Source organism: Syzygium oleosum, unplaced genomic scaffold, assembly GCF_021117445.2.
Source record: "Syzygium oleosum isolate NSW1041296 unplaced genomic scaffold, Sole_v2.1 Sole_v2.17, whole genome shotgun sequence".
NCBI lineage: Eukaryota > Viridiplantae > Streptophyta > Magnoliopsida > Myrtales > Myrtaceae > Syzygium > Syzygium oleosum.
In genome coordinates, this window is record NW_026607501.1 from 796,850 (window position 1) to 803,640 (window position 6,791).

Consider the following 6,791-nt stretch of genomic DNA (forward strand, 5'->3'; position numbering starts at 1 on the left):
TGCGAGATGCATGAGGCTACATGCGGGTCTTCCGCTACACTTATGGGCTGCTACAGTTGATGCAGCTGTTTATCTGATTAATAGGAGTCCATCTAGTGCGCTTGATGGAGAAATACCGCAAGAGTAGTGGTCAGGTAAAACGATTGATTATTCATATTTAAAAGTTTTTGGTTGTATTGCATATGCTCTGATTGATAGGAAGGATAGGAAGAAGCTTGATGCTAAATCCCAGAAGTGCGTCTTTATTGGATATGGTAGCGACGAGTATGGCTATATGCTTTGGGATTATGAAAATAACAAAGTCATCCGCAGTCGGAATGTGGTATTCCATGAAGAAAAGATGTACAAGGATCATCAGATGGAGCATGAGAAGGCAGTAGAACCAGAATATGTTGAGCTGGACACAATACCTGTGAAAATAGTTCCAGCTAATCAAAATGTACCTGAAGGGGAGGTTCAAGATGAACCTATTATCAATGAACAGGGAGTTCAAGAGGAACGCGGTGATCCAGAACATACTGACGACCCTGAAGTACCTATCTTGAGGAGGTCTACACGAGTTAGAAAGCCAAAGGTAATTTTTGATCCATCAGCTAATATTGTTCTCAACCATGTCTTATATACAGATTCGGGAGAACAGGAGACTTATGATGAGGCAAAGAAAGACACATCTCACATGCAGTGGGAGCGTGCTATGAAAGACGAGATGAGCTCGTTACCTCATAACAAAACTTGGGAGTCAACAGAGTTGCCTGCAGGTAAAAAGGCTTTGTTAAATAAGTGGTTGTACAAGATAAAAAATGAAGCAGATGGCAGTATCAGATACAAAGCGAGACTTGTGGTCAAGGGCTTTTCTCAGAAAGAAGGAATCGACTACTCCGAAATATTTTCACCAGTAGTAAAGATGACATCAATCAGAGTTTTGTTGAGTATAGTTGCAGTGGAGGATCTTCATCTCGAGCAATTGGATGTGAAAACGGCGTTTTTGCATGGGGACCTAGATGAAGAGTTATACATGGCGCAACCTAAAGGTTTTGAGGTCAAAGGTAAAGAGCATATGGTATGTCACTTGAACAAAAGCTTGTATGGCCTGAAGCAAGCTCCGCGGCAATGGTACTTAAAGTTTGATGGTTTCATGGAAGAAAAAGGTTTTGCACACTGTGAAGCTGAACATTGTGTTTATTTTCGCAAGTATAGCGATGGTGATATCGTATATCTCTCTTTATATGTGGATGATATGCTAGTGGCTAGTTCCAATATGAAGAAAATCGTAGAAGTGAAGAAGATGTTGGCATCGCAGTTTGCTACGAAAGACTTGGGAGAGGCCAAGAATATCTTAGGCATGAAAATCATCAGAGACAGGAAAAATAAGAAATTATGGTTGTCGCAAGAAGACTATGTGAAGAAGGTGTTAAAGAGATTTAACATGGATAAGGCAAAACCGGTTGCCACTCCTCTAGCGAGTCACTTCAAACTTTCTAAGGATATGTGTCTAAGTACTCAGGCTTTGAAAGATGAGATGGCGGCAATCTCATATGCATCAGCAGTGGGAAGTTTAATGTATGCCATGGTGAGCACGAGACCAGACATTGCACAGGCAGTGGGAGTTGTGAGTCGATATTTGCAGAACCCGGACAAAGAGCATTGGAATGCAGTAAAATGCATATTGAGATATCTAGTAGGTACATCAAATTACTCTCTTTGTTATGGAGGGACATCTCTAGAGTTGCAGGGTTATGTGGATGCAGATCATTCGGGTGATCGAGATAGTGGTAAAAGTACCACTGGATATGTCTTTACAGTTGCAGGTACAGCAGTGAGTTGGGTATCTCAACTACAGAAAGTAGTGGCTCTATCGACGACAGAAGCAGAGTACGTGGCGATCACGGAAGCCTCCAAGGAAATCATGTGGTTACAAGATTACATGGAGGAGCTACATCGAAAGCAGCCAGTGAGCACACTGTGGAGTGATAGTCAAAGTGCAGTACACTTAGCAAAGAATGCAGCTTATCACTCAAGAACTAGACATATCAAGAAGCGTTATCATTTCATCAGGTCAGCATTGAAAGATAATGAGTTAAAGTTACAGAAGATTGATGGCTTGAAGAATCCAGCTGATATGTTTACCAAGGTAGTAGACAGAGAGAAACTTATTCTCTGTACTACTACCATTGGTATTACTCCATGTTAATTGATGAGGAGTATCGCAGAGGCACAAGTTCAGGTTACTAGCTTTTGAAGTAGATGGATGCAAAGTTGCTTGGTGCATCGGGTGTATTTGACTTCAAGTGGGAGATTGTTGGAGGATGAAGCCAAATATTGTTATTAAGGGCTTTTTTGTCTTTTCTATTAATTTTGCTTTTAGGTTAAAAGCTACGCTTATATCAGCTATTGAGAGAAGTTAGCCGTCAAGCGCTGAGAAGAAAATAGAGAGAAAAGAAAAGAGAGAAGAAAAAAGTGATTTTTTTTCTTTGTGAGTGTTCTCAATCTCTTTGTGTTCCGATCTTGAGAGAAGATCATAATTGTATTCCTACTTTCTTCGAAGTCTAGTGGATTCGCAGAGTGCCTCTGCGCGGAGATGTAGCCCAGGTTTGGGTGAACTTCGATAACAAATTCTCTGGTGTATTCTTTCGATTCTATTCTTTTATTATTATATTCTGCTAGTGAGGATCGTTTGCTTGGATTATTTTTCTGGAATCGGTGCTCGATTCCCAACACGTTCAACCTCAAGGCCAAGGGCTGAGAAGAGGGTTTACTTTCACTATAGAAAAAATAGGCATATCATTAGAGATCGTCGATTGTAGGCAGCCAAGAAGCAAGTTGAAGCACCAGCTGCAAATGTCGCTCCAGTTTATGAAGACATGATAGTTATCCGCAATGATGAGAGCACCTACTTGACATGCCAAGACCCCACTTGGCTAGTTGATTTTGGAGCCTCCTTTCATGTAGTCCTCAAGAGAGAATTTTTCTCTTCACATACAGCTAGAGATTTCGGTCTCGTGAGGATGAATAATGATGGCTCGTCGAAGATTGTTGGCATAGGAAGTGTTGAGATCGAGATCAACAATGGATGCAAGATGATCTTGAAAGAGGCAAGGCATGTCCCTGATATTTGCCTTAATTTGATCTCCGCAGGGAAGCTAGAAAATTATAGTTACGTGAGTTACTTCGGTGAAGGGAAGTGGAAGTTAATCAAGGGCAACTTGGTAGTAGCAAGAGGAGTGAAAAACATATCATCTATACCATACAAGTGAAGTTATGCGGTGGAGATGTTAATGCAATGACGGAGATATCTACCGAACTTTGGCACAAAAGGCTTGGACATATGGGTGAGAATGAAATTAAGGTTCTTACATCGAAGAAGTTACTCCCAGACATAAAAGGTACCTCTATAAACCCTTGTGAAGACTGCATTGTTGGAAAAAATAATAGAGTTGCTTTCAAATCTACTTCACCATTGAACAAGGCTAATTGACTTGATTTGTTACATACTGATGTTTGTGCTGCGACTTTGAGAACTGTTGGCGGTGCTTTTTATTATGCTATCTTCATAGATGATTTTCAAAGAAGGTATGGACTACTGCATTGAAGATGAAGGATCAAGTTCTTCATACCTTCAAAGATTTGCATGTGAAACTAGAAAGGGAGACCGGTAGAAAATTGAAGTGTGTGAGGGCTGATAATGATGGAAAATACTGAGGGCCATTTGAGGATTACTGTAGAGTTCATGGCATAAGACTTGAGAAAACAGTGCCTAAGACACCACAACATAATGGTATTGCCAAGAAGATGAATCGAACAATATGTGAGAGGATAAGGTGTATCCGCTCCCATGCAAAGTTGTCAAGCTCTTTTTGGAGGGAGGCAATGAGGACAATGGTAAACTTGATAAATCTGTCACATTCAATTTCACTCAAAGGCAAGATACCACAAAGTGTATAGAGTGGTAAGAATTCATATTACAGTCACTTGAGAATGTTTATGTGACATCCACGATTTTGGCTAGACAAAAATGGCGGGAAAATTGTCAAAAAAGTCCTAAACCTATTGTACGACGGCCAATTCAGTCCTAAACCTTTTAATTTTGCCAATTCAGTCCTAAACCTTTTAAAAATTTGCTAATTCAGTCCTTCTGGAAAATTTACCCCGGAAAATGCTTACGTGGATGTCCAGTCAGCTCTGGCCATCCTACGTGGCCGGACCGGCGGGAGGCCGGCGCTGACGTGGTCACCGGAGATAAAAACGAAGCGTTTTCTGCAATTAAAAAAGAAAGAGTTTGGAGTTGTCGTCTGCTTAGAACCCTCGTGTCTTGCCCCAAAGTGAACGCTCACCCCAATCCTCGCTCCAATTCGAAGAACCCTAACACAAATCGATTCCATCTCAAGTCGAATCGAACGATTTCTCGCAAGCCGCATCGTTCTTTCGTCAAATTGGCTCCTCCAATCCTGCGTTCGCTCATCAAAATTGAAGATCCGATTCACCCACAACACCCGATTCGACCTCCGGATTCTGCAGCGAACGCGACAAGGTGTGTGGTCCTGATTTTCTTGTGTTGTCGGCACTCAGCGAACACAATATAAAGGTGCATTTTCGTGCTCCCAAATGCGACACAAAGATTTATGAATTCTTTTGTATGCTGGAACTGATGGTAATGCTATTACTGCCTGTTGTGGGTCTGTGTCGGGATCAGCTTGCTATGGGTTCTATGGGTTTTGTCTCGGGATCTGCTAGTTAGGATGAGTTCACCATTGAAGTTTAGCCTGAGGTGGGTTGTTCTTTTGGTATCAAAAGCCATGGGAAGTAGCATTAATGTACTGAGGTGGGTTGTTCTTTTAGGAATTTTATTTGAGTAGTGTCACTTGGAATTTAGCCTCCTGAAACTTTGAGCAGCGTTATAGATTGACTAAATGTGACTTCTGTCTAGGCACATTGACTGGAATTAGACTTTGCTTTGAAATGTCACGGGAGGCCCAAAAGATTGAATGAAGTACATTGGCATTTTATTAGAGCTTTTGAAACCTGCACTAAATAATTCTTTCAATGGTTCACTAGACAATACATAGTGCTGTATAAGTTGGATTGCGCAAAAACTTTACTTCAGGGTCCTTTTCTTTGGGTCAGCATTTGGCTTGTTCTAGTTTAAGTTAACTTTGCCTATAGTTAAGTAAAGCATGTGATATCTGTTCATCATATACTTTGGGGAAGCAAATATTCTGTTTCCCTTGTCATGCTTCTATTAGATGTTTGATTCTTGCAGTTCTTATTAACACGGCTTTGTAGGACTCTTCAAACAGCTGTTGGAGTATTTGGTGGTGAAGGCTACACAGAGAGGTTCGATTTACTACAACTAATGGTTGCAAAATCAGGAAATAGTGATCGTGTTGCTATTTCAAGTCTAGCCTCTCTACCAGTTGCAAATGCAGGAAACAATTCATGCTTTCCTGGCACAAGACAGTAGATCTAAGAAAATCTTTTCACAACCATGCCTCTATAGTTATCTAGCCAAGCTTGAGGAATCTGGATAGTGCAAGTTCAAATGGTAAGGCCCTCAGTGGTGAACTTGAGAATGACATTCATAGATTGGAAAGTAAGTGGTTTGATCATTGTGCATGGCAGGCTTTGTTAGTAAGCTCTTCACTTAAACCAAAAGAAAGGAGATAGATAGACATGGCACAATTGAGAGTTAAAACTACACCGACCATCATTATGAGGTTCTTTCAGTTAGGTAGTACAATCAATATAGCCAATTCAGCTACCAAATGCTATTGTAACCCTCTCCTCATTCTGTTCTGAGAGTTTACTTGATGATTTCCTGGAAAATGATAGATCCATGGCTTCTTAAGCATTTCCCATTAGATGTTCTAGTTCCTTTCATTCATAGTCAAGGATGACCTTTTGATTGTCCAAGTGCAATTAGCTCAGGTACCATATGTTCTCTCTGCGAAATTGTTCTCTGTTCATAGCATGAATCTATTCGGATTGGAAGTGCTCCTACTGGAAGAGTTCATCCAATTAGTATCTATTCATCTGTCCATCATATTTGCTCATTGTCTTGACTATTGGAAGTGTCTTTTTGGATTCTCTTAAATCTTATGCTATCCTCACTATTTCCCTTGCAAATGGCAGAATCACAAAAGGAAACTCCAGTAGTAATTTTGAAAGCATAAATAGCAATTGTACTATAACTAACAGCGAGGTGTCATCGCAAGAAGAGATTAGCGAATTCATGAAGAGATCAGCCTATTCGTCACAATCGATGGCGTCGGTCCCTCCAATCAACAACGATACATCCATTTTTTGTTACTGTGGCCTCAAATCTCCACTACGAACAGCAAGGACGAAGGACAATCGGGGAAGAAGATACTACGGCTGCCCAAGATACAACCACAACAACAAAGGAGAAAGTTGCAGTTTTTTTATTTGGGTTGATGGGGAAATCAGTCAATCGGCAAGAAGTGTGTCGAAAAGTTTTCACCAGAGCAATGTCGAGCAAGAACTAATGTCAACCTGTAGTGAGGATGATGGCTGCTCGATGGACGCTGAAGTCAAGGCTCTCAAAGCACAATTAAAACATGTGAAACAAGAAAATTCTAGATTGAAGATAATGTTGGTTGTGTTGTTAGTGTTTATAGTAATATTAGCTCGTATGTTATTTTAAAATTTGAAGGTGAAGGATGTCATGAGTTTGGCATAGAATGTGTTATTCTGAACATGTTTTGTATTCGTCGGCATCTTTTTTACATGTATGTGCACTTTGTTTGTGGGATGAATGAAGTGAAGATTTTTTTTCA

The 6,791-nt window shown here is 40.5% G+C and overlaps 1 long non-coding RNA gene across 2 annotated transcripts; it reads left to right on the top strand.

The window, feature by feature from the left end:
* The first annotated feature begins 4,303 nt into the window (after window positions 1-4,303).
* On the top strand, window positions 4,304-6,791 carry LOC130140259 (uncharacterized). 2 transcript variants are annotated; one of them, XR_008818298.1, is made up of 2 exons: window positions 4,304-4,582; window positions 5,281-6,791. It is a non-coding gene; the product is annotated as an uncharacterized LOC130140259 (long non-coding RNA). The 2 variants fall into 2 exon arrangements; XR_008818299.1 differs by having other exon boundaries at window positions 4,304-4,528.